This window comes from Castor canadensis, chromosome 3 (assembly GCF_047511655.1).
Source record: "Castor canadensis chromosome 3, mCasCan1.hap1v2, whole genome shotgun sequence".
NCBI lineage: Eukaryota > Metazoa > Chordata > Mammalia > Rodentia > Castoridae > Castor > Castor canadensis.
In genome coordinates, this window is record NC_133388.1 from 120,615,018 (window position 1) to 120,634,239 (window position 19,222).

At 37.3% G+C, this 19,222-nt stretch overlaps 1 protein-coding gene and 1 long non-coding RNA gene across 2 annotated transcripts in view; one reads left to right on the top strand and one right to left on the bottom strand.

The window, feature by feature from the left end:
* Cpa6 (carboxypeptidase A6) overlaps positions 1 to 19,222 on the top strand; it is a 354,550-nt gene that overhangs the window by 37,605 nt on the left and 297,723 nt on the right. The window lies entirely within an intron of this gene.
* The window catches only part of LOC141421332 (uncharacterized), a 53,132-nt gene continuing 40,739 nt past the window's right edge, over positions 6,830 to 19,222 (bottom strand). The window contains exons 2-3 of the long non-coding RNA XR_012445926.1: positions 7,806 to 7,987; positions 6,830 to 7,012 (exon numbers count right to left, since the gene is read on the bottom strand). This is a non-coding gene — a long non-coding RNA (uncharacterized lncRNA). The remainder of the gene's footprint in view (positions 7,013 to 7,805; positions 7,988 to 19,222) is intronic.

Sequence of the window (19,222 nt, forward strand, 5' to 3'; positions counted from 1 at the left end):
TGTGAGAGATAAGAAAAGAAAAGGAATAAAGGAAAGTGTACATGTATGAATATAGAAGCCTATGTTGCATGTATATATGTATATATTTATACACAGATGTACACATACATATACAGTATTGTATACATGTTACATGTTATATGTGCCTGTCTTCACATTCCTAATGTTTATCATTCCTTCTGGGACCAAGAAAGCATCTGTTTTCACTTCCTTTTAGCCTGAAGGACTTCCTTTATTATTTTTTGTAGCACAGGTCCATTAACAATGAATTTTTTTGAGTTTATCTGGAAATGGCCTTATTTCATCCTCATTTGCAAACAATTATTTCTCTTAAATGGTAATTCTTGATCAATGTTTTTTTTTCTTTCAGCATTTTGAATGCAATGTTGCAGTCTTTTAGCTTTCATCATTTCTAAAAAATAGCTAGCTGTTATTCACATCACTCCTTCCCTATGTGTGAAAAGTCATTTTTATCTCACTGCTTTCAAGATTTTCTCATTAGCATTAAGAAATTTGACTCTTCTAAGTTTAGGTGTGTTTTCTTTTGGTTTATCGGCTTTGGGTTTATTAAACTTCTTAGATTTGTTATTTAATGTTCTTCACCAAATCTAGTTATATTGAATTATTACCTCCTCAAAATGTTTCTGACCTTTTCTCTCTGGTACTGAGACTTTATGCAACATGTATGTTGGATGTATGTTGCCATGCTGGATATCACACAAAAGATCTGAAGCGCTGTTAGTTTTCTTCTTTGCACTCTGTTTTTCTTGTTTTCTTTTTTTGATTGGACAAGTTAAACTAATATGTCTTCACATTAATTACCTTTTTAAAAATTCTACCATCTCAAATTTGTTTGTGATCTTATCTAGTGTATTTTCCATTTCAGTTAAGATACTTTTCTTCTTTAAGATTTTCATTTGGCTCTTTTTCTTTTAAAGAGTTTCCTTCCCTTTTAAATAGTACTATTTGTTTACTCATTATTGGTACATTTTCTATAACTCTCTGAACATGATTTGCTTTAAATTTTTGAGCATATTAACTCTGTGTTATTAATCCAACACTTGACAACAGTCAAGTCAGTGTCAGTTTCTAATGATGTTTTTCACAAGTATAGGTCATACTTTTCTGTAACTTTTCACCTCTCACAACTTTGGGTTAAAAATAGATGTGGGGAAAATAGAGGTAGTATTGTGAAGTGACTCAAATATACTTTGGTCCTTTGAAAACTTTGGGTTTTTGATAATGGTGATAAATTGTCAGAAGTCACACTGAAATTTCCAGCTCCTAATATCTCTGTACATTATTTTTTCTGGCCCGAAGGGGTCTTTCCTGTACTTGCAACCTGTAGAAGTCAGGAAATGACCTGGCCAGATGTTATGGTCAGCTCTTTCAAGTTAGAAATGCTTTCACCCTTTTCCTGCTAAGTGTGGACCATAATACACTTTCTGAAGTGCCACAAATTCACAAGACTCCTGTTTTTAATTTTTGCTACATTACCTGAAGTATCCAATGAGCATGCATAGTTTAGCAGCATGGAGAGTTTATTATACCAGCCCATCTAGAGCTCACTCACACTAGAAGGCCTCAGAAATTTCTAGCTGCATTAACACCAGCTCCTAATCAAGTGTATGCCTCCAAGTGATAAACCTCAAATTTGGGGTGATGAGAATGCTACCAGGATTTGAAAACCAGCAATAAACTCATTATTGATATTTGATCGAGTAAACACTTCTCAAGTTTCATACTTTTTATGATTTTCCAGGTTTCTGAAACAATCATCTTTCATAATTTTGACATGTATATACTTGTTTTCTGTGAAGAGGACCTCTCTTCTTGTCATTAGTAGAAGTGCAGTCCATATGATTTTTTTAAGGCTGAAAGGAAACTCATGCATAGAATTTTGGGTGCTGTATCTTGCACACGATAGGTAGTCAGTAGATGGTATCTATTTTTATCACAGCTATCACTACTTAGCCGATTATGAATCCTCATCAGGCCCTCAGAATTATTTGGTTGTCTTCCTCTCTACAAAAGAGCTTCCAAGCAATGGGCTGAGAAATTCATTTCATCCAACCCTCAAGATTCACCTGTCTCATCTCACCTAGAATTACAAATCCTTTGGTTTACTTAAGGGTCAAATACAAATAGTGTCATTTTCTATGTGTGGCATGATGTGAAAAAGGTTTAGTTAAATTTTATCTAGAGAACAACCCAGTATAAGGTACCTATTGAACTTGCTAGATCTGCTTTCTAACAGGTTTTTCAGAAATAAGTCTTTTTCAGTAGCTTTTTCAGAGTTCTCTAAACAGGAATCCACTTACCTTTTTTGTAGGCTTTTTAATAAGCCTGTGTGCATTACTCAAGGCTGTCCACAGAAACAGATTCAGTAGGACAAATGTAGATAGAAAGAGATTTATTTTGAGTGATTGGTTCAAAGAAGTATGAAGGCTGAGAATACCCACTATCTGCTGTTTATAAGCTGTAGGACAAAGAAAGCTAAAGGTGTAGTTCCAGTCTAACCGCAAAAGCCTGGGAACTAGGAAAGCAAGTGGTGTGGGTTGCATTCCAATTTCAAAGACAAAAATAAGCAGCAATGATGGCCAAATGTAGGAGAAGATAGGTGTCTCTACACAAGCAGAGAGAAACTTACCTTTCTACTTTTTTGTTGTATCAAGGCCCTCAACAGATTATTTGATGCCCCTTCACATTGGTGAGGGTGATCTCTTTTTATACCTTTAATTGTTTTTTTTTCTTTGACTTTTTAAAAATTGAGACATATTTGTACATCTTTATGGGAAGTAGTATGGTAATTCTATACATATATAAAATGTGTAATAATCAAATCAAATAATTTTTGAAATCTCTTCAAAAATTAACCATTTTTATTTGGGAATTTCTTTTTTTTTGCTGTACTGGGGCTTGAACTCAGGGCCTACACTTGAGCCATTCCACCAGCCCTTTTTTTGTGTGTGATGGGTGTTTTCAAGATAGGGTCTCATGAACTATTTGCCCAGGCTGGCTTCAAATCACAATCTTCCTGATTTCTGCCTCCTGAGTTTCTAGGATCACAGGCATGAGTCATCAGTGCCCAGCTGGGAATTTCTTATTCTTTTCATCATTTTGAAATTTATCACAGATTGTTCTAACCAATAGTTTTCCTATAGTACTATGAAAACTGAAGCTAATCCCTCCTCTGTAACTGTGTTTTGTTGCTCCTTTTAGCTCCTTTCTACCTTTCCTTTCCCTGCCCTTTTCAGTCTCTGGTGACAACTATTCAACTCCATTATTCTATGAAACTAACTTTTTAGTTTTCACAAATGAGTGGTATTTGTCTTTCTGTGTCTGGCCTGTTTTGCTTACCATAATGTCCTCCTGTTCCATCCATATTGCTACAAATGACAATCTCATTCTTTCATTGCTGAATAATATGCCATTGTATATGCACACCACATTTTCTTTATTCATTGATTGACTAGATGTGTTGATTCTATATTTTAGCTATTGTGAATAGCCCTGCAATAAACATAAGAGTACAAGTATCTTTTGTTATGATTTTTTTCTCCTTTGGATATATACCCAGTAGTGAGATCAAGGATCATATGGCAGTTCTATTTTCAATTTTTTGAAGAACATACCTATTGTTTTCCATAATGGTTGTACTAATTTATGTTCCCTCCAATAGTGTGTAAGAATTCTCCCTTTCCTGCATCTTCACTGGCATTTGTTATTTTAAAAAATCTTTTTGATGATAGTCATTCTAACTGGGATGTATCAAGCCAGCTGCTTCAGGATGATGGGTAATATGGTAAGATGAGTGAATTCTATGAACATGAGCCAAATTCCACACTTTTTCATTGTGAAGTGAGTTCCTTGGTCATAAGGAATGCCTTCTGTTTGTGGAATATTGTGACTGTGGATAGGCCTATATAAGGGCACAGATAGTAGTCTGGACAGAAGCACTATGTATAGGGAACCGAAATCTGTATTCAGAGTAAGTGCCACTCCAATAGGACACAGTATCTCCCCTTCCAAGAAGGAAGCAGCCCAATGTAGTCAACTTGCCACCAGGTAGCTGGCTTATCACATTGGACAATAGAGCCATATGGATTATGTGTTGATCTCTGCTGTGGATGGGGCACTCAGCAGTGGATGTAGCCAGATTGGCCTTGATAAGTGGACATCTATCACTAAGCCACCACAGCCACTTTGTTCATGAACCATGAGACAATGGTAGGAATAACTAAGGAAATATGTTGACTGGTATCCACAAGTCATTCTATCCATTTGATCATTAAATTCTCCTCTCTTTGTATGCTCTTTGGTGAGTATTCAAATGGAGTGCAAATATTTTCAAATTATTCCCTATTCAGAGAGGTCTAGCCTCATACCTTTTCAAAATTTTTTGTCACCAGTTTTCTGGTAATATGCTTTTCAAGTCCTTAACTCTACAAGCCAAACCATTGCTTATAAACACTGAGTGGTATATAATCACATGTCTGGTCATTTCTACCAAGCAAAGCACATAACCAGGTGCACTGCACAAAATTTTGCTCACTAGGAAGATTTCCGTTCACCTCTGTCCTTTGGGGATGTTCCATAGAAGGGTTTTAGAGTTGCGATCGTCTGCTTTCAGCTGGTGCTCATATGTGATGTGAAACCCATCTGTAAAACAGAATGAGTATTTTCTTACTCTGTCAACTGGTCATAGAGAATTTTCCCATCAGGTGTAGGCTGGCAGAGAGAAGGTAACATAGCAAGATGAGTGATGGGGCATACCTGCACTCTCAATTACCCTGGAGGAAGAGATAGGAGGATCATGGTCTGAGGCCAGCCTGGACAAAAGCATGAAACCCTAGATGAAAAATAAACTAAAGCAAAAAGGACTGGGAGCATGTTTCAAGAGGTAGAGCATTTGACTAGTCGGCATGAGGGCCTGAATTCTATCTCCAGTAACATCACCCCCTCCTCAAAAAAAATTAGGAATAATGAGTATTTGGCCATTTCCTCATGAAACTTACCAGTGCCTTCAGGACTTGCTCCAGCCCAATTTCATATATTCCACTTCTGTTACATGATAGGGTCAGCAGATTTTGTACTGATGAGGGCCCACTTCCTGATTCATAGATGAACATTTTCTCACTGTGTCCTCATATGACAGAAGAAACAGAGAACCGTCCAGGGCTTCTGGAACATAACTCCCATTGATAAGGGCTCTTTTCTTATGACCTAATTACTTCTCCAAGGCCCCATATCTTAATACCTTCACCTTGAGAGCTAGGATTTTAATGTATGAAATTTAGAGGCACACAAACTGAGCTTCTAATGCTATCCATTCAATAAGCAATTTTTTATGTTTCCAATAAATATACCAGGCCTCTTCTCCTACCTTCCACTAATTGTGGACAGAAGCTGCAGGTTCTGACTGCAATCGTGGTCAGCCTATGCATGTGTTCTATATTCTAAGGGTGTCCTGTTCTTACTGGTAATTTATGTAGCAGGGGTTTGAAAATAGCCTGAAAAGAATTCATTTGCTGTCCCAGAGAAGTTTATGAGGGGGCAGACCCTGGTAATAGCTCTGAGTAGCCTGTCAGTCATTCTCCAGAGTAGTGCTATAGAATGCTACCCGTGTTCCCAGGACTCACAGTTTAGTAATTCTGAATGGAAGTAACTTCATTCCATAGGTCTTTTACTACTTTTACTATGTATGAGCCAATCTCCCCACATTTACCCGTGTTTTACTACTGTGGCAGCCTCTAGCCTCTGTAACTAGCAATGGGCAATAACTACAGATGATGGTGTTCTGAGTTATTGTTGGAAGTTTTGTCCAGGTTTCTCTTCCCACTTGCATGAAAGTCCCCCACTTTGTGCCCTGGGCTTATGGATCTTTGTTACGTGGTATGATTCTCAGTGAATATATGTACCTACTTTACAACTCTGCATATCACAATCTTACAATGATTACATGTGAACTAGTTTGACTATCTGTGCCTCAGTTTGAAGCAGAAAGGCCAACACTTTTATGAAAACCTGAATTAATTATGGATATACAACACTAACTTCCCGCTAACAGGACCACATCTCCTATTGCCACTTAATAAACCCATCAGTTAAGGATGAGCATTTCTGTGTGATATAGCCCAAATAAAAAATGCCTAGCATCTCTGCTTTCAAAATAATATAGCTAAGGAAGCATGATTCGTGCACCATAGTTATATCAAGAAAGATAAGCTTTGCTGGTAAAAATCTTAATTGGAAGAATGCTTACTATTATCATTAAAATGTTTTACAGAGAAGTTGCAAAAAAAAATAGTACAGAATTATGCTACACTCCTGAAAAGAAATATTTTCAACAACTGCCGGCACATAGTTCACACTTGAACAAGTGAAACATGCCTTCATCACAGTCAAGTTTCTCCACTCTCTTTTTCTTTAGGTCTCTTTTTCATTCCTTCCACTAGGAACCACTAGGACAAAGACACAATGTGTTAATTGAACAACTCCAGTATAGTTCATAAGGGAATTATGCTTTATCAACAAAAAAATGTATCTGGATTGGTACCAAATTTCATTGCGATTTAGTTTTAATTTATTGTTCATGTTTTGTTCTCAAACAGATAACCCTTGTAGGTAATTGCTTCCTAAAGTGGGTCTGTCCACTTCCATTAAAAGTGGGAGCTGACTTCCATTAAAAGTCAGCTCCCCCAAATCCACCCAGCATCTTAAAGTGCTATGTCAATAAAAACATTAGTTGTAGGTTTTTGTTTTGTTTTGTTTTTGCAGTATAAATCTATAGAGTTACTTGGTAAGGAATTTAACAGACATATTTATATCTTGAATTTAAATAATACAAAACATGAGAGTCACAAAAATAAGTAGGGAACACTAAAAGTTTATTGTTTGATAGGGGTTAGGAGTCCTCTCTTCCCCACAGTCATTTAAGGATTAAGGCTCATTTCATCTTTCTTCCATCTCCTCAGGCCTCAGAGTTTTGCAATGGATCCTCTGCACCTATCTGTAAATGAGGAAAGAGAGGTAATGGCAATTCAAGGGTGATTTCGGGGACCAAGACTGAAAGAGGCATTTATCACCTCCACCCAGGTGGCATTGACCAGACTGACCATCTAAATTAAGGAAACTGACAAACACTCCAGGATTTATCAAGAAAGGACAGGAAAATAAAGATATTAATGATTGCTGCTAATCCTGGTCACAGACATAGAGTTGTGATCTTACACAAGTCCATAGCATGGGGCTCTGTTGAACAGGATATAAGGTCAACATGTGGTATTTCTAGAAGCTTGAGACAAATGTGATTATAATATCCAGCTCTTTCCTTTATTTTGTAAATTTTCCTTTTGTATCATTAAGTGAAGGGAAATAAAAGAAAAATAACAAGTGCTTGCACTTAACAGAAGGTAACTTTCAAGTTAATGTACATGGTTTTATTCTTCAGGAAATGCCATTTAGTTATATATTGGTCACTCATCATTTATCATTGTTTTCATTATTAAAAACTGATTTGTACATTAAGCCAGTTTAAGTAAACTTGTATCCTACTATGTAATACAGTTACCTAGCCAGCCTTCTATATCCATGGGTTCCTCATCTGTGAATTCAACCAAACTTGCATCAAAAATATTTGAGAAAACATTCCTAAAGTGCATGCAGACTTTTTTTCATTATTCCCTAAAGAGTATAATTTGACAACTATTTACATTGCATTTACATGCTATCAGATGTAAGTATTCTAGAGACTATTTAGAGTATACAGGAGGATGTGCATAGGTTGTATGCAAATAACACACCTTTTTATATAAGAGACAAGAGCATCCATGGATTCTGGTATTCTTGGGAAGGGGGTTCTTGGAACCAGTCTTCCATGGATATCAAGGGAAAACTGTATTTGCCATCACAAGCTTGTATTCATTGGCATTTTATTGCCTCTTGAAACACATACCATATTTGAGTACGTAGTCTGACATTTTTCCTGCAATTTATCCAAAAGTTAAAATATGTACTGAAGTTGAATTAAAAAAAAAACCCTGTTGATCCACTCTTTCTGATTTATAGTTTTTTCTTTTTTATTATATTATTTTTGTACTGGGGGTACATTGTGACATTTACAAAAGATCTTATAATATATCATAGTTGAATTCACCCCCTCCACCATTCTCCTTTATCCCCCTCCTTCCCCATTCCTGGAACAGTTTCAACAGGTTGCATTTTTCCATTTTCATACATGACTACGTAATATTTCCTTCCTTTCCCACTGGTACAGCCCCCCAGACAGGACCTGGTTTACCTTTCTGTTCTCTGTTTTTGAAAAAAAAAAAAAAAGCATTTTTGTTTGCTTAAGATAGCTCTACAGGGAGTTTTTGTGGCATTTCCACGTATTTTTGCATAATTTGAATTGGTTCATGCCCTCTATTTTTCTCTTTTCTACCTTAGTTCCCTTATGGTGGTTTAAAATTTTTATATTCATTCTTGTATGGAAAGTACATCAACCATATCCACCTTCTTAACGTCTTTCTTTTACTCTTTCCCATTAGTGACCTCCCCTTAGTGTAAACTGGTTTTCATAATATTGCTTATATTTGTATTGTGTCTCTCTCTTACATATGAGGAGAAAACATGAGATCTTTGATTTTTTTAAAACTGGCTTACTTCACTTAACACAAAGTTCTCTAATTCCATGTATTTACCTACAAACAATATAATTTCATTCTTCTTTATGGCTGAATAAAACTCCTATGAATATAATTTTCTTAATCCATTCATTAGTTGTAGATCATCTGGGTTGTTTCCATGGTTTGACTATTGTGAAGAGTCTGCAATAAACATTGATGTGCAAGTGTCTTAATTATATCCTGACTTACATTCCTTCAGGTATATCCCTAGGAGGGGTATGGCTGGATCATATGGCAGTTCTATTTATAGTTTTTTGAGGAGCCTCCATACTGCTTTCCATAGTGGTTGTGCTAATTTGCATTCCCACCAGCAGTATGTGAGGGTTCATTTTTCACCACATCCTCACCAGCATTTGTTGTTTGTGTTCTCGATGATCATCATTCTAACACACATGAGGTAGAATCTTAACATGGGCTTGTATTTTTTAACTTGATAAAATATTTTCTTCCAGTGATTTCTCTTCTAATGCGATTTTCTAACATTTGCTCTTCTGCATCCTGTATCATATCTCAAGTAGATTGCTAGGAGCAAAAATTTTGATATGGTGAGAATTATTCATACCCATCTTTAAGCTTTTAATTTTTGATAGTAGTTAATATTCTTATTGCTGCAAATTGCTCTGTTGCCATTGGCAACTTTAAATATATTAACCTCTGATATTTCAGTGATCAACTAGACTGTGAAACTATTCTATCCAGATTAGTCCAGTTGGCTACCACATCAAATGTTATGGATTTTATTCAACCTTAATTGAGTACCAATGTTATACAAAGATGAATGGCACACAGCCACTCTACTTAAGAACCTCACAACCAGAATTCTGGTTGGGTGTTCATTCTAGTATATGTGTATATATAACTAATGAGCCAGACATGACAGTCACTTCCAAAATGAAAGGCATGTGAGACCATTGAGTTTTTCAGTAGATGAGATTATAAAATAATGCACAAAGGAAGTGACATTAAGAGCAAGATTTTTAAGAATAATGAGTAGGATTAGTCAATGGATGAGAGAGTATATTCAAATCTGAGAAAACAGCACTAGTCTGTGGGAGTCTCCTTAACTACTGGCTCTTTCTTCTTTCTAAAAGTAGATAAATAAGATGTGCTTCCCAGTGTCTGGCACTGTGCCAGGATCACAAGCACTTCTTCTAGAGGTGAATGAATGGATGAATGGAAAAACAAATGAATAATAGAATCATTTATTCTTTTATTCATTTATTCATCCAAACAAACAAACAGAAAACCAAAACTAGGAGAGGAATTTATAATGTCATGGACAATGGACAGGATTGGGGTATACTTTGAAGTCGATGTCACTACAATATTTTGGTTTTGGGGTTTTTTTTTGATACATTCCTCAAAGTTAAGGATATGGGTTGAACTGTAATTCCCTTAATAAACTTATGCACAGGAAGTCCTTGGTAAGGTAGCTAGAGCTTTTTGAAGTTGTGTATGTTTATAAACTTTAAATATTCACTAAATAAGTCTCATATTGGGTAAGTCCTATAGTTTATCATAACACTATTAAGGAGTACTCCCTTATATTTGCCCTAAAACCTCTCTTTTAAGAATCCAATGGTGTTTTTGTTTGTTTATTTGTTTAGGAGGGGATTTGAAAAACAATTCTAGAGTTAGCCTTTCTAAGCCACTTCTTATTTCCTGGTTAGTCTACATCTCCTCTGTCCCCTTGGCCTTTTTGGCTACTCTATTTGTTCATTTTCTGTTATTATGATGAAATATATAAAAGTTGCCATCTTATAAAGAAAAAATTATCTAGGTCATATTTCTGCAAGCTGAAAGTCCAAGCTCAGGTGACTGTATTGATTTAGCCTCTGATGGGGGCCCTCTTGGCTAGGTCACATCCTGGCAGATGACATCATGGAGGAAGCATGTGAAACAGGGAGATCACATGACAACACAGGAAGCCAGAGCTTCAAGAAAGGCTCTTTTACAACAAAAGACTCTCATGGAGAACTTAGAGTATCAAGAAAGCTACCTTAATCCTTTCCAAAGGATTGGGAAATCCTTTGGAAAGAGACTTCATCTCTTAAAGATTCTACAACCTCTTAATATCACCACACTGGGGACCAAGTTCTCAGCACATGAAGCTTTGGAGAGCACACTCAAACCACAGCAACTAACTTTCCTTACACTCTCTCCAAATCTTTGTCTTTCTTGAAGTGAGATAACCTAAACTACATATAGCATGCCAGGTGAGAGTTTCTGATAAACATAACTACTATTATGCATTTCACTTCAGGAATTCCATTGCCTTCTTTAGGGCAGACACAGTAGTATATTCTGGAATCCTTGGTTTATAGTCATGCTGCTCCTACACCGCATTTTCTTATTGTTGTTCTTTACAATAATTCTGTGGGACAAAGACAGCTAGTATTGGTGACTTCACATTACAGATAAGGAAACCGAGGTTTCATGAAGTGAAGTGACTGGCCCAAGGCCACAATAACATGTAACAAAAGATCCAGAACTTGAATCCCTGAATCCAGATCCTACAGTGATAGCGATGAGGAGAAGGAAGAGGAGGAGAAGCAGCCATCTGTTGCAGCTTATTAAATAGATGCCTACTAAACACTAGCCACAGAAGTACGTGCATTTCATGTTTCTGTATTTATTTCTTGTAACCAACAACCCCATTAGCAGAGGCTCAGAACAGTTAAGTAATTTTCAAAAGGTCATAGGACTGGTGAACAGCAAAAATAGCATCTGAACCCATATCTGCCAGACTGCAAAGCTCTTGCCTTTTAACACCCCCTTCCCAACCCTTCCCAGATACTCTGACTCCTAGTCCACTGTTTTGCTCTAGGTATATCAGTCAATGACTTCACAAAATCCAAAAAGCAGTCCTGGTCATATCTAATAAATCAGAGCTTATTACCCTGCAAATCAGTATCTAAAGGGAAGCCAAGAACTCAGAGGCCTCTCTACTTGTGGGAATTTTAGTGCTAAACCTGTAAAGTCCTGCAAAAAATTTTTTTCTGTGATAGAAAAAAATCCATAAGAAATTTCTATCATTCCTATTATATATCCCAATTTATTTGCTATTTTGTTTCCCAGAAGAGCTAACTTATGACTACAGTTAAGATGAGCAGAAAGGGAAGAACTTGAGCCCTGATGGGCACAGGTAATTTTGAGTAAACCAGGAAATTATCTTGGCCTCTGAAGCCCTAGATTAAAAGCTGCGTATAGGTATCCATGACACAGCAGAATTAATTTAATTTTTTCTTCAGAATTCTATTTCTGAACTCTCCTACAGTGATCATTTAAAAGTCAGTTCTACATATTTTTCCACCATCTTATCTCTTTAAAAAGCACCAGGGAGAGCCAAAAACATGACACTGTAAACACTTAGATTGTGGAAGGCTTCTCCACGCCATGATCTAATAAAAGAACAGCCAGCCTGCCAAACCCCCACCCCATAGGCCTGCAGAGCTGCTGCTCCATTCTGCCCGGGTCTCCACCCCTCAAGCTGCACCAGACCCACACATGCCAGAATACCCTCCCCTCAGCCACACCACCGGATCCAAGACCACTGGGATCCCCACCACCCACCCACGAGGGACCCCAGCCAGGAGCCGTCCCCCTCAAGCCCACCGCCCTTCGGGCCCTGCTGAGCCCCAGCTATGCGTGGAATGACTGGAGCCCCGCCCCTCGGAATTCCCCCACCCATCAGGCCCTGCCAGGCTTGAGCTTTGTGTGGAAAGACTGTAGCCCCACCTCGCTGGGACAGGCACCAGCCTGCCAGGAAGCCCGCCCCTCCAGCAGAGTCAGCTCCAGCTCTACAAGCTTCCCAGATAACCACTCCACCAGGCTCCTGCTTGGCCACCACTAGAGGGCTCCAGTGTGCATAAGAGACACACAGACTGGACTGGACAGTAAAGGACTAAAAACAACTAAGCTTGCAATCCTTCTGTTCCAGAACTCAAGATTTTTTTTTATTTCTTTTTCTCCCTTCTCTAAGGGTTTGGCAGCCTGGTTTGCTGTTTGGTCACCCACCATCTCTCCCAATTTTTTTTTCTTTTTTTTCCCTCTCTTCTCTCTTCCTTTTATCTCTCCTTCTCTTTCTCTTCTTTATTCTTCTCTCATGATTTTGTTAGTATTAATATTGTAACCCAGCTAATACCAAATTACACATAGTCCAGGGACAGAAATGGTACCTAGTGGAAATATGGGAAGAAGAAAAAGGGATGGAAACTATTCTCCCTCTAAAAATAAAGTAGTAAAGGATTTAGAGTGAAACGAAGAAAACAGATACCCAAACCCAGACTCCAACAAAACAAAGATAAACTATACCAAGGAAATGAACGAATACCACAAGAACAACCTGAAAGAAGAAATTCTACAAGTAATTAATGAGAATTTCATAGAGATGCTACTAGACATGGTCAACCAAAACATACAGGAGGCACTCAAAAAATTCCAAGACAACAAAACTCAAGAATATGAGAAAACACAGAAACAAATAAATGAAATAATAGGAGCCCTAAACAAACACCAAACTGAAACAAAGATCACAATAAACAGAGAGATAAATGAATTAAGGGCAAAACTTGACAATATTAAAGAAGAAGTAACCCAGAATATGGAAAAACCTCAGAAAAAAAGAGTGAAACAGAAATACAGAACAAAATGGAAGGCCGTTCCAGCAGAATACAGCAAACAGAAGACATAATCTCAGAACTTGAAGATGAAATGGTAATTAAAGGAAAAACTGAAGAACTAGTAGTTAAACAACTTAAGACATGTGAAAAGAAAATGCAAGAACTCATTGACTCCATCAAAAGACCAAACCTGAGAATCATGTGCATTGAAGAAGGAGAAGAGGTGCAAGCAAAAGGAATGAGTAATGTATTCAACAAAATAATAACAGAAAATTTCCCAAATCTAGAGAAAACTATGCCCATTCAGGTACAGGAAGCCTCCAGAACAATGAACAGACCTGACCAGAATAGAGCTACCCCATGACATATTATCTTTAAAACAGCAAGTACAGAGACTAGAGAAAGAATATTGAAGGCTGTAAAAGAGAAAAAACAAATAACATACAAAGGTAAACCCATCAAAATCACAGCAGACTTCTCAACAGAAACATTAAAAGAAAGAAGAGCATGGGTGAGATCTTCCAAGCACTGAATGAAAATAACTTCAATCCTAGGATACTTTACCCAGCAAAACTATCATTCAAAACAGATGGAACAATAAAAGTCTTCCATGATAAGCAGAAATTTAAGAAACATATGAAGAAATTTAAGAAATATATGACCACCAAGCCACCACTACAAAAGATTCTCCAAGGAATTCAGCACACAGATAATGAAAGCAAACAAAACCATGAAAGGGAAGGCAATATCAAACCACAAGAGAAGAAAAGGCAAGAAAGTAAAGAGTAACATGATTCAGCTACACATAATCAAACTCTTAATCAACAAAGACAACTACATGACAGGGATCACCATGTATTTATCAATACTAACACTGAATGTTAATGGACTAAATTCCCCCATTAAAAGACTCCAACTGGCAAGCTGGACTAAAAAGGAAGATCCAACAATCTGCTGTCTACAGGAGACCCACCTCATCAACAGAAATAAGCACTGACTGAAAGTGAGAGGCTGGAAGAAGATTTACCAAGCCAATGGTCCCCAAAAACAGACAGGGGTAGCAATACTTATCTCAGACAAAGTAGGCTTCAAACCTACATTTATCAAATGAGATAAAGAAGGACACTCCATACTAATAAAAGGAGAAATACACCAAAAGGAATTAACAATTATCAACATACATGCACCCAATGTCAATGCACCAATTTCATCAAACATACTCTGAAGGACCTAAAAACATATATAAACTCCAGCACAGTGATAGTGGGAGACCTTAATACTCCCCTAACACCAATAGATAGTCATCTAAACAAAAACCAATAAAGAAATCCTAGAACTAAAGCACACCATAGATCAAATGGACCTAGCTGATGGCTACAGAATATTTCACCCAACTGCTGCACAATATACATTTTTCTCAGCAGCTCATGGAACCTTCTCCAAAACTGATCACATCTTAGGGCACAAAGCAAGCCTCAGCAAATATAAGAAAATAGAAATAATCCCATGTATCCTATCTGACCACAAAGCATTAAAACTAGAAATCAACAACAAAAGCAACAGTAAAAAACATGCGAACAATTGGAAGCTGAACAACACATTGCTCAATGATCAATGGGTCATTGATGAAATAAAAGAGGAAACTAAAAGGTTCCTGGAAGTTAATGAAAATGAAAACATGACCTACCTAAAAGGAAAGTTTATACCCATGAGTTCATATAGTAAAAGGACAGAAAGATCTCAAATCAATGACCTAATACTACAGCTCAAACTCTTAGAAAAATTAGAACAAGCAAATCCCAAAATAAGAAGAAGGAAAGAAATACTTAAAATAAGGGCTGAAATCAATGAAATAGAAACCAAAAAACCATACAAAGAATCAATGAAACAAAAAGCTGGTTCTTTGAAAAAATAAATAAGATTGACAGATGCCCTGGCAAACCTGACTAAAATGAGGAGAGAAAAAAAACAAAATCAGTACAATCAGAAATGCAAAAGGGGAGATAACAACAAACACCAGGAAATCACCAGAGACTACCTTGAGAGCCTACACTCTAATAAATTTGAAAACCTTGAAGAAATGGACAGATTTCTAGAAACTTACAACCATCCAAAACTGAACCAAGAAGATATTATTCTATACCACAAAAAGAACTTGAAGCAGCAATAGAGTCTCCCAAAAAAGAAAAGTCCAGGATCTGATGGATTCACTGCTGAATTCTATCAGACATTTAAAGAAGAGTTAATACCAAACCTCCTTAAACTGTTCCATGAAATAGAAAGGGAATGAACACTGCCTAACTCATTCTATGAAGCCAATATTACTCTCATCCCAAAACCAGACAAAGATACCTCCAAAAAGGAGAATTACAGGCTAATTTCCTTAATGCATATTGATGCAAAAGTCCTCAATAAAATAATGGCAAACCAAATCCAACAACACATCAGAATGATCATACACCATGACCAAGTCGGCTTCATCCCAGGGATCCAGGGATGGTTCAACATACACAAATCTATAAATGTAATACAGCACATCAATAGAAGAAAAGACAAAAACCACTTGATCATCTCAATAGATGCAGAAAAAGCCTTTGACAAGATCCAACACCACTTCATGATAAAAGCTCTAAGAAAACTAAGAATAGTTTTCTTTCAACATTGTAAGGGCTATATATGACAAACCTACAGCCAACATCATACTTAATGGTGAAAAACTGAAGCTATTTCCCCTAAAATCAGGAATGAGACAAGGGTGCCCACTCTCCCCACTACTATTCAACATAGTACTGGAATTTCTAGCCAGAGCAATTAGGCAAGAAGAAGAAATAAAAGGAATACAAGATAGGTAAAGAAACTGTCAAAATATCCTTATTTGCAGATGATATGATCCTATACCTTAAAGACCCAAAAAACTCTACCCAAAAATTCTTAGACACCATAAACAGCTACAGTAAGGTGGCAGGATACAAAATCAACTTACAAAAATCATTAGCTTTTCTATACAGCAACAATGAACAAACTGAGAAGGAATATATGGAAACAATTCCATTCACAATAGCCTCAAAAAAAAAATCAAATACCTAGGAGTAAATTTAACAAAAGATGTGAATGAATTCTACAAGGAGAATTACAAACTCCTGAAGAAAGAGATCGATGAAGACTACAGAAGATGGAAAGATCTCTCTTGCTCATGGACTTGTAGAATCAACATAGTAAAAATAGCTATACTACCAAAAGCAATGTACATGTTTAATGCAATTTCCATTAAAATCCCAATGATTTACATCACAGAGATTGAAAAATCTACTCTAAAGTTCATTTGGAAACACAAGATACCTTGAATAGCCAAGGCAAAACTCAGCAAAAAAAGCAATGCTGGAGGCAACACAATACTCGACTTCAAACTATATTACAAAGCAGTAGCAATAAAAACAGCATGGTACTGGCATAAAAACAGACATGAAGACCAGTGGAACAGAATAGAAGATCCAGATATGAATCCACACACCTATACCCACCTCATTTTTGACAAAGGTGCCAAAAACATACGATGGAGAAAAGATAGCCTCTTCAACAAATGTTGCTGGGAAAAGTGGTTATCCAGCAGCAAGAAACTGAAACTGGATCCATGTCTATCACCCTGTACTAGTATCAACTCAAAATGGGTCAAGGACCTAAATATCAGACCTGAAACTCTGAAGTTACTACAAGAAGGAGCAGGAAACACTCTGGAAGTAATAGGTATAGGCAAGGACTTCCTCAACAGAACCCCAGCAGCCCAGCAGCTAAGAGAAAGGATGGACAAATGGGACTTCAGAAAATTTAAAAACTTCTGCACAACAAAAGAAACGGTCTCTAAGCTAAAGGGACCACCTACAGAATGGGAAAAAATATTGGCTAGTTATACCTCAGATAAGGGACTGATAACCAGAATATCCAGGGAATTTAAGAAACTAAACTCTCCTAAAATCAATGAACCAATTAAAAAATGGGCAAATGAACTTAATAGAACTTTCTCAAAAGAAGAAATTCAAATTGCAAAAAAGCACATGAAAACATGCTCACCATCTCTAGTCATAAAGGAAATGCAAATCAAAACCACACTGAGATTCCACCTCACCCTTGTTAGAATAGCCATCATCAAAAACACGACCAACATCGCTGCCCATCTTTGTGTGGGCAAAGATGCGGGGTAAAAGGAACCCTAATCCACTGCTGGTGGGAATGCAAGCTGGTGCAACCACTCTGGAAAAAAATCTGGAGGCTTCTAAAAAATCTAAACATAGACCTGCAATCCCACTCCTGGGGTTATACTCAAAGAAATGTGACACAGGTTACTCCAGAGGCACCTGTACACCCATGATTATTGCAGCACTATTCACAATAGCCAAGTTATGGAAACAACCAAGATGCCCCACTACTGATGAATGGATCAAGAAAATATGGTACTTGTACACAAAGGAATTTTACTCAGCCATGAAGAAGAATGAAATCTTATCATTTGAAGGTAAATTGATGGAACTAGAGAATATCATTCTGAGTGAGGTCAACCAAACTCAGAAGACCAAAAGTCGTATGTTCCCCCTCATATGTGGACTTTAGATCTAGGGCAAATGCAGCAATGTGGTTGGACTGGAACCACATGACAAGGAGAAAGCACATATGGGAGATATAGAAATAGGCAGAAAACCCAAAACATGAAAGCATTTGATGTCCCCACTCCAGAGGAGCTAACACAACAGAAGTTATGATGAGAAGGGGATAAGTAACCAGGGTAAAGATCAATTAGAGATGAATCAACACAGGTCATAACACATGTACATGAAAGTAATGCTAGGAATATTTCTGTATAGCTATCCTCAGCTCAACTAACAAAAACACTTTGTCTTCCTTATTAGGCTTGTCTCTTTTCTTTTTGTTTTTTTCTTTTATTATTCATATGTGCATACAAGGCTTGGGTCATTTCTCTGCCCTGCCCCCACCCTCTCCCTCCCCACCCCCTCAATACCCAGCAGAAACTATTTTGCCCTTATTTCTAATTTTGTTGTAGAGAGAGTATAAGCTATAATAGGAAGGAACAAGGGTTTCTGCTGGTTTAGATAAGGATAGCTATACAGGGCATTGACTCACATTGATTCCTGTGCATGTGTGTTACCTTCTAGGTTAAACTTTTTGATCTAACCTTTTCTCTAGTTCCTGCTCCCCTTTTCCAATTGGCCTCAGTTGCTTTTATGGTATCTGCTTTAGTTTCTCTGTGTTAAGGGCAACAAATGCTAGCTAGTTTTTTAGGTGTCTTACCTATCCTCACCCCTCCCTTGTGTGCTAAAGCTTTTATCTTATGCTCAAAGTCCAATCCCTTTGTTGTGTTTGCCCTTGATCTAATGTCCACATATGAGGGAGAACATACAATTTTCGGTCTTCTGGGCCAGGCTAACCTCACTCAGAATGATGTTCTCCAATTCCATCTATTTACCAGCAAATGATAACATTTCGTTCTTCTTCATGGCTGCATAAGATTCCATTGTGTATAGATACCACATTTTCTTAATCCATTCATCAGTGGTGGGGCATCTTGACTGTTTCCATAACTTGGCTATTGTGAATAGTGCTTCAATAAACATGGGTGTGCAGGTGCCTCTGGAGTAACCTGTGTCACAGTCTTTTGGGTATATCCCCAAGAGTGGTATTGCTGGATCAAATGGTAGATCAATGTCTAGCTTTTTAAGTAGCCTCCAAATTTTTTTCCAGAGTGGTTGTACTAGTTTACATTCCCACCAACAGTGTAAGAGGGTTCCTTTTTCCCCGCATCCTCGCCAACACCTGTTGTATTTGGTGGTGTTGCTAATGATGGCTATTCTAACAGGGGTGAGGTGGAATCTTAGTGTGGTTTTAATTTGCATTTCCTTTATT